This window comes from Ornithorhynchus anatinus, chromosome 7 (assembly GCF_004115215.2).
Source record: "Ornithorhynchus anatinus isolate Pmale09 chromosome 7, mOrnAna1.pri.v4, whole genome shotgun sequence".
Lineage (NCBI taxonomy): Eukaryota > Metazoa > Chordata > Mammalia > Monotremata > Ornithorhynchidae > Ornithorhynchus > Ornithorhynchus anatinus.
Window position 1 is genome coordinate 21,596,633 of NC_041734.1, and position 23,097 is coordinate 21,619,729.

General features: G+C 48.3%; 1 long non-coding RNA gene across 1 annotated transcript; it reads left to right on the top strand.

The window, feature by feature from the left end:
* The first annotated feature begins 1,356 nt into the window (after positions 1-1,356).
* Positions 1,357-22,748, top strand: LOC114813173. The gene is made up of 2 exons (XR_003760806.2): positions 1,357-1,728; positions 22,597-22,748. It is a non-coding gene; the product is annotated as an uncharacterized LOC114813173 (long non-coding RNA).
* Positions 22,749-23,097: the final 349 nt, after the last annotated feature.

Below are 23,097 nucleotides of genomic sequence, written 5' to 3' on the forward strand. Positions count from 1 at the left end.
ACCCCCTCCTTATACAACACTCACTCTAGGCTCCGACCCCCTAGGTGGGCCTGGGTGGGGAGGGGGTGGAGAGGTGAAGGTAATAAAGGGCGGGGGGAGTCTGCTCAGGTGAAGGTGGTAAGGGGGGGGGAGGGTCTGCTCCCAGTCCCCCCCCCCCCGGTCCTGCCCCCTCCCCCACTGGCAGCCAGAGAGGGCGGAAGGTGGCCCAATTGGGTAGACTGGGAGCTTTGCTTGCTGCTAAGCCACTTCCGAAGTTCCAGAGATCCGAGCCGGGCCACCCTGGAACACTGGATGTCCGAGCCTGAGGTCTCGATCCCGGCCCCAAGAAAACCTTTAGGATGGCTCAGAGGCTGGGATAGGGACTGAGCCGTAAGCAGCGTGGCTCAGCGGAAAGAGCCTGGGCTTCGGAGTCAGAGGTCATGGGTTCGATTTCTGGCTCTGCCGTGTGTCACTTCACTTCTCTGGGCCTCAGTGACCTAATAATAATAATGTTGGTATTTGTTAAGCGCTTACTATGTGCCGAGCACTGTTCTAAGCGCTGGGGTAGACATAGGGGAATCAGGTTGTCCCACGTGGGGCTCACAGTCTTAATCCCCATTTTACAGATGAGGAAACTGAGGCACAGAGAAGTTAAGTGACTTGCCCACGGTCACACAGCCGACAAGTGGCAGAGCTGGGATTCGAACCCATGAGCCCCGACTCCAAAGTCCGTGCTCTTTCCACTGAGCCCCGCTGCTTCTCCATCTGTAAAAGGGGGATGAAGACTGTGAGCCCTACCTGGGACAACCTGATTACCCTGTATCTCCCCCGGCGCTTAGAACAGTGCTCTGCACATAGTAAGCGCTTAACAAATACCGACATTAAATTGGGGCTGGGACGGGCTGGGTGGAGTCGGGGTAGCGTTGGAGCTGACCTGGGGCGGGGGGCCTCACATTTCATGATTCTTTTGCCAGTGGGACTGAAAGTGACATTTGAAACTCAAACTGTACTTTTATTTGCCCCAAACATTCACTCGGTCCAGGGAACGCCACAGAGTTGTAGACACGGCAGTGGAGAAGAAGGATAGTTTCTTTTTAGGGAGCAGACCCGAAAAGAATGAGAAAGGGGCCTCAGCTCTGGCCTTTTCTAAGCTGCGTTCGTACCCGGAGTCTGTTTTACTCCTTCCTTTGACAGCCCTGATCTTCCTCCGTTTGATTTACTGAGTGCTGTCATTTCTCTGCTCTTTACTTTCCCAATCACACATTCAAACCCGATAAAGGTCAAGACCCTGAATGCCTCCAGCTCTCCCGGATTTACCGGCTCTCAGCCCCCTGCCTCCCGGCTCAGCTCCAGGCTGATTGAATCCTCATGGACACAAGGAAGAGTTGGCAGAGACTCCCCACGAGGGAGTGAGAGAGCAGGGAGACTCCTCCCTCCCGCCCCCAGGACGAAACAATGACCATCCAGGTCAATGGCAGGGAATTCGGGGAAATCGTGCTAGGGCAACCCGAGGAAGCCACTGTCGGTATCATCTGGATGTCAGTGCCGTCTTGGGGGATGGTTCCCCACAGAGCTAGAGATGATTTGCCTGTGGCCACATCCAGTTCCTCTAAATGCCCCCGGGGATTCAGTGGGCCCGAGGGAATCCGGAAGAGAGGACTGGTCAGTCCCAAATTAACTGGGCATCTCTGTTGGTGGTAGCTGGCCGACACCACGTACACCTCCCTAGTGCTCCCGCCTGTTGCTCAGGTAAGCCAGTTTTAACGTTTAATACTAACCTTGGTGGTTAAGTGCTTACTAAGTGTCTAGCACTGTACTGAGCGGTGGGGTAGATAGGACCTGAGCAGATCAGACACGTTCGCTGTCTCACTCGGGGCTCACCCATCTAAGGGGAGGGACGATGGGTGTTTTATCCCTATTTTACAGATGAGGAAACCGAGGCATGGAGAATTTGGATGACTCGCCTGAGGTCACACAACGGGAAAGTGGGGGAGCTGGGATTAGAATCCACGTCCCCTGATTCCCACCGTCCGTGCTCTTTCCACCTGGCCACGTTGCTTCCCTACATGTTTTTTTTTTCTCCTCGGGGCAGCACCTCTCGGTGCGGAAAAGCCGGACACTAGGGTGGTATAGATGGCCCTTTCTGTTTTGACCTGAAAGAGTTAGCCAAAGGGAGCGTAGTTTTTTCCCCACTCTTTGGTCAAACCCACTGTTTTCAGAATATTTCCATTTGCCTGATAAATGCTGTACATCTTTAGAAAGGAGTTGTGTGTGAGCAACTGTGTGTGTGTGTGTGTGTGTGTGTGTACACATGCATGCAAGGATGTGTCCCAGGTTTGCACACCCAGAGTGTGCTGGCTGGAAGTGACCCGAGCACATGAAAGTGGTTATTTCCAAAGGACTGATATATAGGGACTTCACGTTTTCTCCATGCGTTTTATTTTAGTTGCCTTTGATTTATTTCACCCAAACATGTAAATCATAAAATTATTTTGAGTTCTGTCGGGGTGACCGTCGAGATTTATTGACTCGAGGTGGATATCTAAGGCAAAATAGGGCAGGGTAGGCCTTTTTCCAACCTCAGAAACATGGGAAAGCACTCGGAATCTATGAACGGGGAAAAGATGCATTTTTTTCCTTTCAAATGGATTTTTCTAAGGAAAGATGAAGGCAGAGAAATTTCCTTACATTCATTCCGGAAGGTGAGGAGCGGAGATCCATGTGTGCAGTCTAGCTGGCTCGGAGGTAACATTACTTTTAGGTAACTCACTTCCAGCCAAGCCAGGTATACCGGAGGAACCCAGAATCGTGTTGCTCAACGGTATTCCCGACCACGGTAGCATTCGCTTCTCCAGAGATAAGGGAGAGAAGCTGTTGAGTGGGAAGTCACGTGACCTCCTGGCCAGTCTCGAGCTAGAATGGCGTTATTTATAATACCACAAATTACTGTCATCCAATTAGCCAAAAATAACAGTGTAAATATCACAACATATAAAGGCTATAAAGATTAACTCCCGTGGAGTAAAGCTGGGTCAGCTCCTGTGGGCTCCAGCTCCAAATCACAGTCTGGATCTCCTAACGAGGTTGGCTGGGCCTTTCCCGGGCCCTTTCATCTGAACACCCCATCACCCGTCCCCACCGTGAACCTGTTCCCCGCAATCTCCGGGGCAAGATGTTGCTTTGGCTGAAGCCCAGGGTGTTTGCCCCAGGGCCACTCAAGTCAGCGCCATCTTAGAAGCCTCTAAGAGAAGCAGCCTGGCGTAATGGATGGAGCATAGGCCTGGAAGTCAGAAGGACCCGAAACCGTGAGCCCCTTGCGGGCAGGGATCGTCTCCATTTGTTGCTGAACTGTACTTTCCAACTGCTCGGTACAGTGCTCGGCACACAGTAAGCGCTCAATAAATACGATTGAATGAATGAATGAATCTTAATCCCGGCTCTGCCATCTGTCTGCTGGGTGACCTTGGGCAAATCGCTTCACTTCTCTGTGCCTCAGTCACCTCCTCTATAAAAGGGGGATTAAGACTGTGAGCTCCATGCGGGATAGGGACTGTGTTCGACCTGATTTTCTTGGATCCACCCCAGTGCTTATTACAGTGCCTGGCACATAGTAGGCGCTGAACGAATATCACAATTATTATTATTATTATTTTGATTATTGGAATGAATTCCAGTCCCCTAAACCAGAGTTCCCTCTTCACGTGATTTCCCAGAAATACGGAGAAAAGGCCGGGAGTCCAGGGGGAGTCAGGGGAGATGAATTTGGGGAGGAGGGCGGTGGAAAAGGAGAGAAACACCTAGAGGAAATAATTTGCAATGGGTGGAAATTTGAATGCTAGCAACTCTCGCATTTAATGCTTCAGACTGGCTAAAATCCACACACCCACTCTCCATATCTCTCATAGCACCGTAGTCTAGTTTATCTAAAATGCAAATTCCTTGAAAATACTTTTTCACTGCTTACTTTCGTTTATAGCGGGGCAACCTTCCTGAAGGGACAGGACCTGCATCCTGACTTCACAAAACAATCTTTTTTAGAGGTTGCATGATGCGTGGGTCAGGGAAGTTTCTTCCATTCCAAGAACGACAACTACTATTCCACTACTCCACGACTACTACTATTACTAGGCACTGGGGTAGAGTCAACACAGTTAGTTCAGACTCAGTACCTGGCCCTCATGGGGCTCACAATAATAATAATGATCACGATGATGATGATAATCATCATCTATTAAGCACTTAGTGTATGCCAAGCACTGTGCTAAATTCTGGGAGAGGGCATAAGATTATCAAGTTGGACACCTTCCTTGTCCCGCACAGGGCTCACACGATCTAATGGACAGGGAAGACAGGTATTTAATCCCCATGTACAGATGAGGAAACCCGAGGAAAATGAATCATTTCACAGCTCTTTTTGCAGCTGGAGGTGCCCTCTGCTTTACAACCTTTTCCAAGCCACAGTGGGCAAATCGGTCAGCTTGAGGCCACGATATCTTGGGGGGGACCTTTATTCACCCAAAAGACCAGGCCTCCCTCTGTTGCAAAGACCAGATCCTCATCCCGCCCATGGGCTTCTCTTCCATTTCACTCTAGCGCGCCAGAGTTCATCTGTGGGGGACTCCAAGGAGCTCTAGTTCCCTTGAAAGTCTGGTTACTCTGTCCTATTTTCTTCTTCTTCCGGAGGGTGGGGAGAGTGGTGGAGGGATCTGCTTGAGGTGAAAAGCTACCCATCCTCGGAGGCATGAGGAAAAAGTCGGGCGGCAGAGCGGAAGGCTCTTCTGACAACCAGAGTGTTCACTGTTCTCATCGAAGCCCAGGATGTTCCTGAAGAGAACACTTCACAGAGTATCCAGCCGCTTGATACCAAGCTGTGAGGTTGTAATGAAGGCTTTTTGATGACATTAGACACCGAGGGAGGCTCAAGAGGTTTGCACGTGTTCCAGGGGAGATAAACGGTAGTCGCTCAGGCAGCTGAGCCGTGTTTTATTTTAGTGGTTCTGGGCCGGGACCAAAATACTCACAAGATGGTCAAAAATGGTGCCCAACTATTTCAGGAGCACGGCTTCCTGGACAGATTTAATTTTATCCTTCCCAGAGTCCCCCGGGGTTCTACAAAAGATGTTATTTTATCGATTGAGTTCATTTCAATAACGATGGCATTTCTCAAGTGCCAAGAGAGGCGTGGTTACGAGAAAATCAGGGAATATTTGATCCCTATTTTACAAATGAAAGCACTGAGGCACATGGCAGTTAAATGACTCACCCAAGGTCCCCGAGCAGGCAAGGGGCAGAACTGGGACTAGAACCGCTTCTCCTGACTCCCAGTACCGAGCTCTTTCCACTGGGCCACACTCCCTCCCGCTGTGGCAGGCGCGGGAATTCAGTCTGGTTGGGTTTCGTGGACACTCATTCACACCTCCACTACATTCTCTTTGTGGGTGGGAAAAAGTGAGTAAGAAATAATTGAGTAGTAATAATAATAGTAGTAATAATACTACTATTTAGAATAGTAGATGAGTCGTCTTTCAGGTCCAAGACGACACAGACGACATCCGTTAGCGTGACTGCCTCTGGGAGAAGCTCGCTTACACACTTGACCCAGGAAAATACATTTGTGCCCCTCGCCACTTAGGTGAGCATTGCCCAGGCAAGAGTGGATTCATTGGGGCGTGGTACGTCCTAATATCGAAGGGCGTGGGGTTAAGTAGCTGTTGCTTTGCTCTGAACCAGGCAGGCCAGTGTGAAGGTAGTGAACATCTCTGATACGAAGATCCGGTCCCTCACATTATGCTAGCGCACTCCTCGTTATGGATTTAGGGAAGCAGCATTTAGAGGACATAGTGGTGGTAGGACATTTAGTGGATAGAGCACGGGCCTGGGAGTCAGAAGGACCTGGAGTCTAATCCCGGCTCCGCCGCTTGTCTACTGTGTGACCTTGGGCAAGTCACTTCACCTCTCTTCGCCTCAGTTACCTCATCTGGGAAATGAGAATTAAGACCGTGAGGCCGTGCGGGACGTGGACCGTGTCCAACCTAATTATCTCCTATCTATCCCAGCTCCTAGTACAGTCTCTGGCATCTAGTAAGGACTTCAATATCATAATAAGAATAATAACAGTTATAATAATTCCTCGGGAGAGAAGCCGGCGATTTTGAAAAATGTCTTTGTCTTCTCTGCTGAGGGGTTGTTAGGGTATCTGTCTGTGGCACTCTCCCTCCAGGGGAGGAGAGGAGGGAGGACCTGAGCTTCTCCTCTGATGCTGAATCAGTAATCAGAGCTTCTTCACCTCACAGAATTGGGCTGAAGGCACAATTATTACTAAATCTTTCTCTATAAAGACAGAGAGCTTCTTGCCATGAAAAGAAATCCTAGAGTGAATCAAAGAAAAATAAAAGGATCATCAACCAAAACGTATCGAGCGAGTGCCCCCCTATCAGGACCAGAAAATTTATGAAATCGATCGGTCATTCTATCAACGAATGGTAGTTACATTCGTTGTGACAGCTTTTACTGAGCGCAGAGCACTGTACTATGCAAATGGGATAATTCAGTAGAGTTAGGAGACACAATCCCTACCTTCCAGGAGCGGCATGGCCTAGTGGGAAGAGCATGGTCTTGGGAGTCAGAGGACCTGGGTCCTAATCCCAGCTTTACCACTTGAATCTGCTGTGTGACCTTAGGCAAGTCACTTCACTTCTCTGTGCCTCAGTTACCTCATCCGTAAAATGAGGATTAAGACTGGAAACCCTAGGTGGGGCAGGGACTGTGTCCGACCCTATTTTCTTGTATTTACCCCAGGGCTCCGTAGGGTGCCTAGCTCATAGTAAGCGCTTAACAAATACCACTATCATTATTATTATTGCAATCAAGTGGGGAAGAAAAACAGGACAATAAATTGCAGGTAGGGGAAGCAACAGAGTACAAGGATAAATGCGTAAGTGCTGTGGGGCTGGGGATGGGGTAAGTGCCAAAGCATTTAGGTGGCGCTTAGGACAAGAGCCCACTAGCATTCAGGGTGGAGTTTCCCAGGATTAAAAGCAACGGGCCTTGAGAGAGCAGCTCCTCAAAGGTTAAGCCAGAGTTCCAAGGGGGAGGATCACATTACAGTATATCGAAATCAGATGAGAACATGCATCGCGCTGAGAGTGTCTCCTGAGAAATGTGGTTTGGAAAGTGGGGAAGACCATTCTCTGACCCCAAATTCTCACTCTGGCTGAACGAGATTGTACCACCATCAGAGAGGCCTGTCTGGCTCCTCCCCCTCCTCCCTGGTCAGCCTGACTCATCAGCCTTATTAACTGGGTAAATACTTGCTTATCTGATCTTTATTTATTGGATTGCTTCCCTTTCTGTTTATATTTGTATCCAGCTCTTACTCTTTTCCCTGCAGACTATTTGGCAAACTCGTGTCCGCCCATTCCCTTATCGGGTCTGTAAGTTCCTCGAGGACAGGATCTTTCACTTCTATTGGTGTTCCCGAGCACCCAGAAAATAGCCAGTCAAGTGTTCTGCATTTACTAGACGTTCGGTACGGTACTCGGCACGACAGACGGCCAGTACTGTGCTCCGCCCAGAGTGGGTAGTCATTACACTGCCGTACCCACAGTAGGCATTCAGGACAGAATTCTGCACATAGTAGATACCCAATACAGTGCTCTGCACCCAGTGCGCTCAATCAGTAGAGTACAAGTAGGTGCCCAGTTCAATGCTCTGCACCCAGTAAGCGCCCAATTTAGCAGGGCCAGAGCTTCAGCCAGTTGCCCGTCCAGAGGAGGGAAAAATTTGGCCAACCCTTCGCAAAAGGAGGCTCCCTGATGCTTGGGACACTGTGTACATTACACCAAGCCTACAGCGTGGCATATCCATCCATTTGTTCATACATTCATTCACTTACATTTATTGAGCACTTACTCCATATAATAATAATAATAATAATAATGTTGGTATTTGTTAAGGGCTCACTATGAGCAGAGCACTGTTCTAAGCGCTGGGGTAGATACGGGGTCATCAGGTTGTCCCAGGTGAGGCTCACAGTTAATCCCCATTTTACAGACGAGGTAACTGAGGCACAGGAAGTTAAGTGACTTGCCCACAGTCACACAGCTGACAAGTGGCAGAGTCGGGATTTGAACCTATGACCTCTGAGTCCCAAGCCCGAACTCTTTCCACCGAGCCTCGCTGCTTCTCCTGATGTGGTGAGGTTGTAGGGGACAGTTGTCAGAAGTCCTCCTCATTCCTCCCGAACAAACCTAGGGTCAAACCATGATAATAGGACAAATAAATGATGAACGCAATCTACGAATCATTTTAATCGTAAAAATGAGCCGATCTCCAGATGGCCGTGAGGAAGAGAGAATCCTCGCAGAATCACCAGGCGACTCGGTTGCCCCCTCGGATGGTGCATCCCTAACGGCCCGTCTCTCTCTTCTTTCCTTCCTACCAGCCAATCCATCAATGGGTGGTATTTATTAAGTGCTTACTGTGTACAGAACACTGTTCTAAGCACTTGAAAAAGGACAATACAATAGACTGGTTGACGTGATCCCTACCCACAAGGAGCTTATGATCTACTCTACTACTGCTCCGCCCTCGGTGAACTTTCAGCACGGTGCCGGGTTCTCAATTGGCCCCGTGTCCAACGGGGACCATGCACCCAGTAGGAAGCCAGTAGAGAACAGAAAAGTATCCAGTTAGTGCTTGTGATAATGGTGAAGTAGCATGGCCTAGTGGCTAGAGCGCGGGCCTGGGAGTCAGAAGGACCTGGGTTCTAATCCCCACTCTGCCACTTGTCTCCCGTCTGACTTGGGGCAAGTGACTTCATTTCTCTGTGCCTCAATTACCTCATCTGTAAAATGGGGGTTAAGATTGTGAGCCCCACGTGGGACAGGAACTGTGTCCAACCCGATGTGCTTGTAACCACCCCAGCGCTCACTACGGTCCCTGGCACAAGGTTAGTTCTTAACAAATGCTCCATTATTATGATGATGATGATGACGGCCTCAGGTCTTCCATCGGCTCTGACAATTCCTCTTCCTCTTCCGGGAACCTCCTCCTTCAGGGACGGACGGACTCCTGCCTCTCTCGCGTCAGAAGATCTTGGATTGGCAAAACTGAGACCTTGAACCCAGCCCCAGTGAAGCCCCCTTTCCAAGAGGTGTGTGTCTTGACAGCCAGCTCTGCATGGCCACCATTATCAGTGTTCACAGGCCAGAGCGGGACAAGCTGAGCACATATCTCTCCCACTAGCTCAGCTGCACCCAGAAACCTCGTGGAAAGGGCTTCTCACCTCTAGAAATTTGTGGGGGCCTGCAGAGTTCCTGCAAACTACCAGACCCTGGAAGCTGTGGTCATTCAGGACCACATGTCGTGTCTTCCCCCTCCTTCACGCTCTGCTCCCCACATCCCGCTCCTCCCCCTGCTGCATTTGCACCGCCCCCCCCACCCCGACCCCCATCCCCAGAGCCAAACCCTAACACCTCATTCCCATCCATGAAAAGCTGTGTGACCTAGTTGAAAGAGCCTGGACCTGGGAGTCAGAGGACCTGGGTTCTAATCCCGGCTCCACTACATGTCTGCTGTGTGACCTTGGACAAGTCACTTAACTTCTCTGGGCCCCAGTTACCTCATCTGTTACCTCATCTGTAAAATAGAGATTAAAGCTGTGAGCCCCATGTGGGACATGGACTGTGTCCAACCTTATTGTCTTGTATCATCTAATCCAATGCCTGGCACACAGTAAGTGCTTAACTAACGAATACTATATTTAAAAAACCCAACCTTCTCTACCCTCTTGCCCACCTTTCACCAGTTCTCCAACCCCTTTCCCCATCAAGAGAAGCAGTGGGGTCTAATGGAAAGAGCTTGGGCCTACGAGTCAGAGGCCCTGAGTTCTAAGCCCGGTTCTGCTCTTGTCTGCTGGGTGACCTTGGGCAAGTCACTTAACTTGTCTGTCTCTCAGTTTCCTCATCTGCAGAATGGGAATTCGATACCCGCTCTCCTGCCTTCTTAGACTGTAAGCCCCCTCTGGGAGCGGGACTGCATCCAACCTGATTTCCTTATATTCATTCATTCATTCAAAAGTATTTATTGAGCACTTACTATGTGCAGAGCACTGTACCAAGCGCTTGGAATGTACAATTCTGCAACAGATAGAGACAATCCCTGCCCAGTGATGGGCTAACAGCCTAAACGATCTACCCGAACAGTGCTTGATATACAGTAAGTGCTTAACAATTATTATTACTATTATCAAGATGCAGCCTGTGAAATCCCACTCCATCATGGAGAAGCGTCCCTTCAACCCTGTCCTCTTCGTAATCCAGTCACTGCTTCTCCTTCCTGGCCCTGAGACTGCACTTATATAGATATATCTGCAATTTATTTATTTATATTAAAGTCCGTCTCCCCTCTTTAGACTGTAAGCTCACTGTGGGCAGGGAATGTGTCTGTTTATTGCTGTATTGTACTCTCCCTAGCACTTAGTACAGCGTTCTGTGAACAGTAGGTGCTCAGTAATTATGATTGAATGAATAATTGAATGAGACCGAGCTTATTCCACACAGATTGTCTCTGCCGCTGCTGCCGCTGTTGTAGTTCTGTTCTGATGAGGCTTCACCTTCACCTGTGCATCAAACAGAAACTCCTCACCATCCGCTTTCAAGCACTCATTCACCTTGCCCCTTCCTACCTCACCTTGTTACTCTCTTAATACGACCGAGCCCGCACACTTCGCTCCTCTAATGCCAACCTTCTCACCGTACTTTTTCAGTCTCATTCTTTCTCACTGCTGACCTCTCAACTGTGTCCTGCGCCCGGAATACCCTCCCTCTTTGTATCCAGTAGGCAATGAGCGTGGCTCAGTGGAAAGAGCCCGGGCTTGGGAGTCAGAGGTCATGGGTTCGAATCCCGACTCTGCCACTTGTCAGCTGTGTGACTGTGGGCAAGTCACTTCACTTCTCTGTGCCTCAGTTACCTCATCTGTAAAATGGGGATGAAGACTGTGAGCCTCACGTGGGACAACCTGATTCCCCTGTGTCTACCCCAGCGCTTAGGACAGTGCTCTGCACATAGTAAGCGCTTAACAAATACAATTGCCCAATTGCCCAATTGCCTTATTGAAGGCCCATCTCCTCCAAGAGCGCTCCCTGACTAAGCCCTCCTTTTCCCTTCTCCCACTCTGTGTCACCCTGACTTGCTCCCTTTATTCATCCTCCCCCTCCCAACCCCACAGAACTTATGTACATGCCTGTAATTTTATTTATTTCGATTAATGTCTGTCGTCCCTTCTAGACTGCGAGCTTGTTGTAGACAGGGATGGTGTCTGTTATATTGTTATATTGTACTTACCCAAGCGCTTAGTGCAGTGTTCTACACACAGTAAGGTCTCAATAAATATGATTGGATGAATGAATGAATATGTGACAAATACTGTACTAAACATTGGGGTAGATAGATGGTAATCAGCTAGGACACAGTTCCCGTCCCTCACTGGGCTCACAGTCTAAGTAGAAGAGACAAACAAGAATGGGATCCCCATTTCACAGATGAGGAAACTGAGGCACAGAGGAGGTAAATGACTTGCCCAAGGTTACACAGCAGACAAATGACAGAATTAAAATTAGAATCCAAGTCCGCTGACTCCCGGGCCTGTACTTTTTTCACCAGGCCACACTGCTTCCCATTAGCATTGATCGAGTACTGTCTGGCGAGCCCTGTACTAAACGTTTGGAAATGTACGGTTGAATTAGTAGACCTGATCTTTGCCCTCGAGGAGCTTGCAATTTCATCATCTGCCTCTACCACCAATTTCAATTCTTTGTTGCATTCATCTAACACACCCCTGGGCCCCCACCTTCAGTGTTCTTCACAATTTTGATGCCTCTCTCATCCTTCTTTCCTCTCTTACACAGATCCTTGCAGACTCTGAATCCCTCTAGGTGACCTCCCTCAACCATCCTTTTCCTCTCACTCTCAAATCTGCTGACCTCCTACCCTACCTAGAGAAGCAGCGTGGCTCAGTGGAAAGAGCACGGGCTTTGGAGTCAGGGCTCATGAGTTCGAATCCCAGCTCTGCCACTTGTCAGCTGTGTGACTGTGGGCAAGTCACTTAACTTCTCTGTGCCTCAGTTGCCTCATCTGTAAAATGGGATTAAGACCGTGAGCCCCACATGGGACAACCTGATTCCCCTGTGTCTACCCCAGCGCTTAGAACAGTGCTCGGCACATAGTAAGCGCTTAGCAAATACCAACATTATTACCCCGCTGGCCCCACTCTCCAACTTGGACACACGCTGGACTTCACCCCTTCTGGAATCCCACCACTCTCCAACCCCAACCTCCTCACCTGCCTTCTCTCCCACGCACTCCCTCCCTCCAAAACTTCTCATACCCCTCACTGAGTCCTCCCATCTCTAAACCCCTTCTATTTTTCACAGACTATCTTGACCCACTTGGACTCCCTACCTGCTGTTGCCGAGGGACAGGGACCCTGTCTAATTCCCCGCTCTGTATTCTTTCCCAACACTCAGTGCTCTGTATACAGTAAGCTTCTAATAAATACTATTACCGCTCTTATTTCTAATACCCAAACTCCTCTTTCCCGATGCACAAATCCGCACTCTCAACATCACTCTGTCCACATATAAGGAGCTTAATAAATACCATCACTTGATTGATTGACTGATCTGCTGAATTCAATTGCCTCACTCCCCCGCCCCGCTGCCAATCTCGCATCATTAAACCTCAGCCCTAGATCACCTCCACGGTCCGCCACCCCAACTCCTGAGCTTGGGCATTGAGGGCAGGTATCTGTACAGCACCTCGACTTCGACCTCGTCAAATTCATCCTTACCTGCTGTTCACTAAACAACACTAACTCTCCTCCCTCCTCGACTCCCAAGCCCTCTGTCCAGCCGAGAGCCGGGGACAATTAGCACGAAGCAGATCCACTAGCTTGGATGATAAAGAAATCTCTGGATACATAGGTCTGTCGGTTTCCTTCTACACTCCCCTTCTGGCTGGAAGGCCGGAAACATTATCTAACCGTGGTTTTACCGATATCATTCTCTCCTGATTCTCCTCTTACCTCTCTGGAAGATCCTTCTCAGTTTCCTTCACTGGGTCCTTCTCTGCCCCCTTCTCCCCGTGGGGGTCCCTCAGGGATCAGTTCTGGGTCCCCTTCGCTTGTCATTTTATACTCATTTCCATCTGTTCTCATGGCTTCTAACTACTACCTCTTTATGCAGGTGACTCCCAATCTATCTCTCTAGTCCCGCGCAATCTCGCATCCCCTCCCGCCTTAAGACATCTCTACTTGGATGTCCCAGTGGCACCTCAAGTTCAATATCAATCAATCAGGGGTATTTATTGAGGATTTACTGGGGACAGAACACTGTACTAAGCACCCAGCGAGTACAATACAATAGAGTTGGTAGACACAATCCCTGCCCTGAGTTTACCATCTAGTGGATTATATTATGTCACAAACTCACTTCCTCACAAACTCTCTCCTCCACCTAACTTTCCCATCACAGATAACATAGTGGATAGAGCCCAGGTCTGGAAGTCAGAAGGTCATGGGTTCTAATCCCAGCTCTGCCACCTGTGGGCTGTGTGACCTTGGGCAAATCACTTCACTTCTCTGGGCCACCTGTAAAATGGAGAATTCCCATGTGGGACCACCTGATGACCCTATATCTATTCCAGGATTTAGAACAGTGCTTGGCACATAGTAAGCGCTAAACAAATACCGCTATTATTATTAGATAACTATACCACCATCCTCCTGGCCTCTTAAACCTGCAACCTTGGCATTATCCTCGGCTCCTCCCTTCCTTTCAATTGTCATATTCAGTCCATCACCAAAGCCTTCCAGTGATCGCTCAGGAAATACCATTAATTGATTTCATGACTGATTTTGAAACCACATCTTCCCCAGGAAGCCTTCCCTGATTCATTTCTGATCTTGCTACCGTACATTGGCCCTAGCTGCCATTTTAGCACTTCTATGCCATCTAATCACTATAAGTGCTCTCAGCCTAACATTTCCGTACATTCCTTTCGTACCCCATTACTTAAGCCCTAAGGCGGTAACTCATGCACAGATCCCCTTTTCCATCTTCCTCCTACCTGCAGTTGATTTTAGTTTCAGTTCTCTGCAAGACTGTAAGCTCTTTGAGTGCAGGGATCATATCTGCCAATCCTACTGTAGTCTCCCAAATGCTCCGTACAGTGCTGTGCACACGATAGATGCTCAATAAATACTATGGATTGATCGACTGACTAATCCACTGATTTCAAAGGACTTCTACCATCGACCCAAGTGCACCTCCCTGCCCACTACACAGATCAGGACTGTGAATTCGTGAGGGGAAACCATCGGTCTCCAATCCCTGTGACCAAAGGCCCACTCGAAGATGGCGGCCCAGAAGAAGAGTCCGTCAATCAATCGATCAATCGAGTCAGTGCAGAGCACTGGACTAAGCGCTTGGGAGAGTACAATGCAACAGAGTTGGTAGGCATGTTCCCTGCCCACAATAATAAAGATAATAATAATAATAATAGTGGTATTTGTTAAGAGCTTATTATGTGCTAAGCACTGGGGTAGGTACAAAGTAATCAGGTTGTCCCAAGTGGGGCTCATAGTCTTAATCCTCATTTTACAGATGAGGGAACTGAGGCACAGAGAAGTAAAGTGGCTTGTCCAAGGTCACACAGCAGACAAGTGGCGGAGTGGGGATTAGAACCCACGTCCTCTGACTCCCAAGCTCGCGCTCTTGCCACTAAGCCACGCTGCTTCTCGAGGAGCTTACAGCCTAGAGGGGGAGGCAGATATTAAAATAAAATATGGATTTGCATAAAAAGGGCTGTGGGGCTGAGGGTGGGATGAATATCAAGTGTATAGGAGACACAGAAGGAAGAGAGAGCAAAGGAAATGAGGACTTAGTAGGGGAAGACCTCTTGGAGGAGGTGGGATTTTAATAACATTTTGAAAGAGAGGAATGTTGTTGTCTTTCGCGTAAGAAGCAGGGAAGCAGCACGGCCTAGACACGAGGCCACGGGCCTGTGAGCCAGGTCCTAGTCTTGTGGCTCCACCACTTGTCTGCTGTGTGATCTTGGACAAGTCACTTCATTTTCTCTGCCTCAGTTACCTCACTTGTCAAATGGGGATTGAGACCGTGAGCTCCACGTGGGACCAAGACTGTGTCCAAACCAATTTGCTTGTATCCACCCCAGTACTTAGTACAGGATCGGGCACATAGTAAGCACTTAACAAATACCATGATTGCTAGTATTATTATTATTATTATGAAGGGGAAGGGAGGATAGAGGAAAGGAGTTGGTAGCAGGATAGATGAAATGGAGGTACAGTGAGAGGGTTGGCATTAGAGGAGCGGACTGAGTTTCTCTCCTCTCTGCGGCTGGAGCCAACGCCATCTTCCCCCAACCTCCTCCCTGCACCCGCTGACGGTCGTGGGCTTGAGGGTTTGGGGCACAGTGGAAGTTCTAAGCTTCTTGTTCTGCCCAGGCTGAGGGACTCCCGAAGAAATCTGAGGATGAAGTGGAGCTGAGAAATCTCTCAGTCTCTAATGGGCTCCTCATTTCAGAAATGACCATTTTAGAATCCTGGCCAGGACAACGGTTTTTCTTGTTTGGAGGCCTCCCTTGTCTGGCACCAAGGGAGCCACGTGGGTTTCTGGCCTTGAGTCTACCCATCCCCACAATGGGGGTAAGCGGAGGATCTCCTCAAAGAACAGGGTGCCCACGAGGGGAAGGGGCCTGGAGGGAAGATGCTCACACACACACAAGCCCGGTCAGAGCTGGACATGGGCAGAGCACCAGATGGGCCAGAATTGGGATCTGCAATGAGCAGTGGTATGAATCGCTACCTGTTGGGGGTGAAGGTGGCATCCCATCATTTCCCTGAGACCTTCATCCTTTGGTTGTGAGGGACACTGTCATCCCCTCCCCCATTCCCTCTTTCCTCTTCTGTCGGTGGCCAGCACAGGGCCGGGAGCAGAGGAGAGATGTGCTGGGAGCTGGTCAAGATGGCAGAGTGGGGCCAAGAATTCCCATGTGGCGAGACCCTAATGTGGAGGCAGGACCTCACCAGCCTTCTCTCCCACACATTTCCCCAGCATCCTTGTCCACCCAAGATCTGGGGCAGGTGGCAGACAGTGGGAGGTGCCCTAAGTTGGTCCAGAGATCTCTGGAGTAATAATATTAATAATAATGGTTGAGCACTCGCTATGTGCCAAGCACTGTACTAAGTCCTGGGGTAGATACCAGATAAACCTGACCAAAACAGAACTCCTTATCTTGTCACCCAAATCCTGTTCTCCTGCTGTCTTTCCCATCCCTGTAGACAATACCACTATCCTCCCTACCTCACAAGTCCATAGCCTTGGCGCTGTCCTCAACTCATCTCTCTCATTCTACCCACGTATCCAATCCGTCACCAAATCCTGTTGGTTTTATCTTCCCGGCAAGGCTAAAATCCACGTTTTCCTCCCCATCCAAATTGCTACCATGCTGATCCAAGTACTTACCTTATCCCGCCTTGACCTGCTTGCCTCCTGTCTCTCCCCTCTCCGGTCCATACTTCACATGGATGCAGGTTCATTTTTCTATAAAAAGCATTCAGTTCATTTCCCCCCACGCTTCAAGAACTTCTAGTGGTTACCTATCCACCCCTGCGTCAAATAGAAACTCATGGTCTAGCTTTAAAGCACTCAATCAGTTCACCTCCTCCTACCTCAACCGACTGATCTCCTCCTACAGCCCAGCACAAACAGGACACAAACTAAGGTGCAATCCTCCAACCCACCCCGGAGCAAGGATCAGCATGACCTGGTGGAAAGGCTTGGGAGTCAGAGGACCTGGGTTCTAATCCCCAATCTGCCACTTGCCTGCTGTGTGACCTTGGACAAGTCTCTTAACTTCTCTGTGCCTCAGTTACCCCACCTGTAAAACAGGGATTAAGACTGTGAGCCTTATGTGGGACAGAGACTGTGTCCAACTCAATTATCTTGTATCCACCCCAGGGGTTAGTACAGTGCTTGACAAATAGGAAGTGCTTAGCTAATACCACAATTATTATTATTATTATTATTTATAGTAACAATAATAAAGGAAAGCAGGCTGATATCCAGGCAAACAAGCGAGAAAGTCCAATCCCTTGGGCCAGATCCATGGAGCTGTCCATCCTGATTCCCTCGGGAAAAGAAGAGCTCTTTTTTCTCAGGGGCAGAGGTTTTGCCTAGATAATTCACCCGTGATAGTCTTACCCTGACCCTTCACCACCACCTGAGTGTAGACCTCTGGGTGGAAATTTGGATGGTCTCTGCCTTAATCTTTTAAAAATATCTGTCCCTAATCATGTTCATTCCAAAATGTTCATTAAGGCAGAAGGACTGGAAAGTGGTTCTGAAATGAGGGACATTTTGTTACAAACCAAAAGGGCCAGAGAGCATTACGCTTAATTTTGGATTCTTTCCACGACAAAGATTAAAAAAAAGCCCTTTAAAGGAGTCTCCTGGAGCTCTGAATTTGAGTCATTCAGTGGAGGAAACAAAGCTTTCAATGGATTTAGAACTATAGGCTTGGTTGCAGGTCTTCAAACCTCCCTTTCCTACGGTGAAAGAGGGTCAAGGATAACTGTTTTGGAGAAAGATGTGAGGCCTAGACTATAATTTCACAATTAATTGTCATGGAGATAAACAACCTGCAGAGATGGAGAAATCCCCAATCAATCCATCAATCAATGGTATTTAATAAACACTTACTATGTGCAGAGCAATACATTACTAAGAATACTTGGATTAGTACAATACAATAGTATTGGAAGACATAATCTGTACCCTCAAGGAACATAACAGTCTAGTGGGGGAGAGAGTCATTAAAATAAATTGCAGTTAGGAGAAGCGGTGGACTATAAAGATGAGTGCTGTGGGACTGGGGGTGAAGTGAATATTGAAGTTCTTAAGGAATACAGACCGAAATGCATAGGTGATATGCAGAGGAGAGAATGAATAGGTTGGGGAAACAAAGGGTTTGTCAGGGAAGGTTTCTTGGAAGAGATGTGATTCTTGTAGGCTTTCAAGATGGGGAGAGCAACTGTCTGATAAGAAAGGAGAGGGAGCTCCAGCCAGGGCTGGGGGGTGGCGGGTGGGCACCAGGTCAGTGGAAAGATTGATGAGACTGAGGTACAGTGAGCAGGTTGGTGTTAGATGAGTGAAGTGTGCAGACTGGATTGTAGTAGGAAATCAAGTGAAGTAAGGTAGGAGGGCCCAAGTTGATTGTCTTAAAGTCATGGTTGAGGAGCTTCTGTTTGGTATGGAGACATTTGGGCAGCCAATGAAGGCTTCTGAGGAGTGGGGAGGGAGGTGTTGATTTATTTTTTCGAAAAATGATTTGGGTGGAAGAGTGAAATTTGGATTGGAGAGGGGAGAGACTAAAGACAGGGAGATTCAGTGAGGAGTGTGATGCTTTAGTCAAGGGGGGGGATAGGATAAGTGCTTGGCTCAGCCTGGTAGTAGTTTGAATGGAGAGGAAAGGATGGATTTTAGCAATGTCGTAAAGAGAGAATCAACAGGATTTGTTTACAGACTATGTGGGTTGAATGAGAGAAATGAATTGAGGATAATGCCAAGGTTACGGGCTTGTGAGACAAAGAGGATGGTGGTGCGTTAATTGCGGTAGGAAAGTCGGAATGAGGAGAGGGTTTGGTGCAAAAACCCAGGGTTCTGCTTTAGATGTGTTTAATTTGACATGTTGACAGGACATCCAAGTAGAGAGGTCCTGAGGCAGGAGGAAAAGCGAGATTACAGAGGCGGAGAGAAGTCTAGGCTGGGTAAGTAGATTTGGGAATCATCCACATAGACATGATAGCTGAAGTTGTGGAAGCAAATGAATTCTCCAAGGGAGTGGGTGTAGATGGAGGATAGAGGGGGATACAGAGCTGAACCTTGAGGGACACCCCCAGAGGTAAGAGAGTGGGAGACAGATGAGGAGCCTGTGAAAGAGATTGAGAAGGAGTAGCCAGAAAGATAGGAGGAGCATCCGGAGAGGATGGTGTCAGTGGTTTCACTGTAGGTACAGTGCTTTGCACACAGTAAGCGCTCAATAAATATGATTGAATGAAATACGGTTGAATGAAGCCAAGGTGAAATTATGTTTCCTGGAGAAGGGTTGGTCCGTAGAGTCGGAAGAGGATCAGGATGGAGTAGAGGCCGTTGGATTTGGCAAGAAGAGGGTCAGTTTTCTTGGCGTGGAGGAAGCAGAAGCCAGATTGCATAAGTCTCCCTATTAAGAGACCATAAGCTATTGCTTTCTTGGAATGTCCAGACAGGAACCGTTTCCCTAGAAATAAGAACTCCCTCAACTCCCAGCTGGAATTCCAGCTGTGGCTGTTCAGCTGCTGGCATCGCAGGGCCTCTGTCATCTCTGAAGAGGCCAAGTTCCTGCTGACCTGCCACCAGCCTGCCTTTGGTTTCAGAACATTCAAGTCCTGGTCCTCTTGTCAGGGGCACCACACGCCAGAAGAGATCTATTCTGTACCCTGACCTCATGCAAATTGCCCTTTGCAAGGACATTTCTCCCACTTCATTCCCCAGAGACCCGACAGGCGCTATCGGCCGTGTTGACACTTCACTGGCACCGCGATCGGCTTCCTCCTTGGGTGGAGAGACCGAAGGTACAGTTTGGAATTCATAGTCGAAACAAACCTTCACAGTAACCCACCCAGGGCAAAATGACCAAATAATAATAATAATATTGGTATTTGTTAAGCGCTTACTACGTGCCAAGCACTGTTCTGACCGCTGGGGTAGATACAAGGTCATCAGGTTGTCCCACGTAGGGTTCACAGCCTTCATCCCCATTTTACAGATGAGGGAACTGAGGCACAGAGAAGTTAAATGACTTGCCCAAGTTCACACAGCTGATTAGCGGTGGAACCGGGATTAGATCCCATGACCTCTGACTCCCAAGCCCGGGCTCTTTCCACTGAGCCACGCTGCTTCTCAAGTCTGCGTCCATTTCGTCACCGAAGAACTATCTCTGAGGTAGTTAGGCTAAATTTATCCCACTCCCCAGGAGGAGAAAGCTTGATTTCCCTGGCCCAGAGACCACATCCCTCCTGCAAAACACCCCTGGCCAGCGGAGCACTTTGTCCGGTTTGTTTGCTGAGGAGAAATGTTCAACAGAACCATAGAAACAGCCCGGCTTAGAGGGGAAAGAGCATGAGACCAATAGTCAGAAGACCTGAATTCTAATCCCAGCTTTTCTATTTCCCTGTGGTGTGACCTTAGGCAAGTCATTTAATTTCTCTGCGCCTCAGCTTCCTCACCCATCTGCAAAGTGAGGAAAAGATTACCCTTTTGCTCTTCCTCTCTCTCTCCCCATGTGGGACAGGAACTGTGTCCAACCTCCTTATCTTATATCTACCTCAGCACTAGGCCCATAGTATGAGCTCAACAGATATCATTGTTATTATTAACCGTGGGTGCACCATTAAAGTCAACATTTTCACACGCTGTAACAGGGTTTCTTGTTTGACCAAGTTAGAAAATATTTGTGATGTCAGGTCATCCCTGGCCATCAAGTTAGACAATGGTGGCATCTCCATTAGCTGGAGATTGTTTCTGTAGCAATCCAGGCAGGGAAGACTCAGCCACCCAATGTTCTACACTGAATTATCCCGCATTATCTTTGGCTTTCCACCTCATTAGCCTTGAGCTCTAATGAATAATTTTATCTGGATTAAGGGCCGGTGTCCCATCTCTTGAATCTCTATGTCGGTTCCCAATCACACTCATCCCTCAATTACAGACCATCTGGGGTTTCTGTCAGTAACTGATATTAATTGTGGTCATTGGAAGTAATTGAGGAATGTTTTCCCTTCATTTATTATGGTGTTTCTTAAGTGCTTACTAACTCTGGGTAAAACACCATGCCAAGCGATGAGATGAGATCAGACATTATTCCTTACCTATATAAGGCTCACAGTCTAAGAAGGAAAGCAGGGATCTTATCTTCATTCTGCTGTGGAGGAAACTGAGGCACAGAAAGGTTAAGTGATTAAGACAGGAATACAGCTGGTCAGGGGCAGAGTCGGGATTTGAACTCAGATTTCCTGACTCTAAGAAGCACTATTGTCTTCCCACTAGACCACACTGACATATACCGTCTCTATTGACGCCTCCCTGCCTGCCTCCAGCTTCAGTCCCTACTTCACTCTACTGCCTGGATTATTTTTCTAAAAGGTCCTTCTGCACACATCTCCACAAAAACCTTCAACAGTTGCCCATCCACCTCCACGTCAAACAGCAACTTCTGACCATCGGCTCTAAGGCACTCAATCATCTGTCTCTCCCATCCTCACTTCTCTCCCTCCCTCCAACCCAGCCCCCACTCTTGGACTCTCTAACAACAACCTACTTATTGTTCTTCAATCTCTCTTTCTGACCACCCACCCCTTGCTCTTGTCTGCCTTCCTGCCTGGAACTCCTTCCCATTTCATATATGACAAATGACCACTCTGTTCATTTTCAAAGCCCTACTAAAATCATATCTCCTCCAAGAAGCCTTCCCTGACTAACTTCATCTCCCCACCTTATTCTCCCTCACTTCTGTGTCTCCTATGCATTTGGTCCCTATCCCCTAATCACTCTGATTCTCATCCCACCTCACCCCCACAGGATATGTCCCCTTCCTTATCTTCTGTTCTTTCCTCCTCCCCACCCTACTTGTAAATTATTTTAATGTCAGTCTTCCCAACTAGACTGTAAGCTTCTCCAGGGCAGGGATCATGTTTACCAACTCTATTGTGCTCTCCCAGGTGCTTAGTAAACTGCACAGAGTAGGCTCTCCATAAATACCATTGACTGATTGACAGAATAGTGTCTGTGTGTCTGAGTGAATAGCTTGGGACTGCAGCCGTCATATCAAATGATCCCTCAGTCTGCCATTCTCAGTCAAGCAATGAATCCATCGTATCTATTGAGCACTTACTGTGTGCAGAGCACTGTACTAAATGCTTGGGAGACTACAATATAACAGAATTGGTAAGCATGTTCCCTGCCCACAGTGAAAGAGTCTACAGTCCAGAGAGGGAGACTGAGGCTGGGGCCGAGGGATGGGTGAATAAAGGGAGCAAATTCAAGTGCAAGGGTAACACAGAAGGGAGTTGGGAAAGAGGAAATGAGGGCCACCTGTAGGAGACAAGCTTTCGGGAAGGCTTGGAAGGTGGGGAGGGTGATTGTTGGATAGTAAGAGGGAAAACATTCCAGGCCAGGGGCAGAACATAGGCTAGAGGTTGGTGGCAAGATAGATGAGATCGAGGTACAGTGGGTAGGTTAGCATTAGCGGAGGGAAGTGTCCAGGCTGGGTTGTAGTAAGAGAGCAGCAAGGTAAGGTGGAAGGTGTCAAGATGATTGACTGCTGTAAAGCTAATGGAAAGGAGTTCCTCCATTGCCAACAGCAACAAATGTACCTCAGAAACCAGGTGAATGATTTCCATATTTCTGAACTGTGTTTAGTTATGACAAAGTGAACTTATTTCAAAATCCATTTAAACGTTGGCTGGAATTTATATCTGCCTGTGATTTTCTGTCGTAGATGATGCCAGAGAGGTGGAGACCCCATCCACGTTGTTAAGTGTGGCAGAAAAGACCGATGGATGACCAGCTCTTCTTCCCACATTGTTTCCCCACTAAAATAAATTAGCTCCTCACCACACTGATGGATGTTTCCGCTGAGGGGTCCATGTCTGTTTTCGAGCTGGACTCTTAGTGTTCTGCTCTTCACGAAGCCTTTGCTCAAGAAGAAGAACTCTCCTGATGGCAAGGAACATGCCCAACAACTGTGTCATATTGTAATTCTCCCAAGTGCGGGCCTCTCAGCACTAATTGATTGACAACCATCTGCTGATCGTTGTCCATCAGGCTAGCCTGTCTGCTTCACTGGTCTCCTGGCAATCACATTGGCTGAGCTGTCTTCTAATATATACACGCACTACTTAATCTGCACCTCTGGCATGCAGGTGCCTCATGTAACTTCGTTACAGTAGTTCTTTGGCATTCCTGCTTTTGACCGTTCTCCTCACGAGCCCTACCTGGT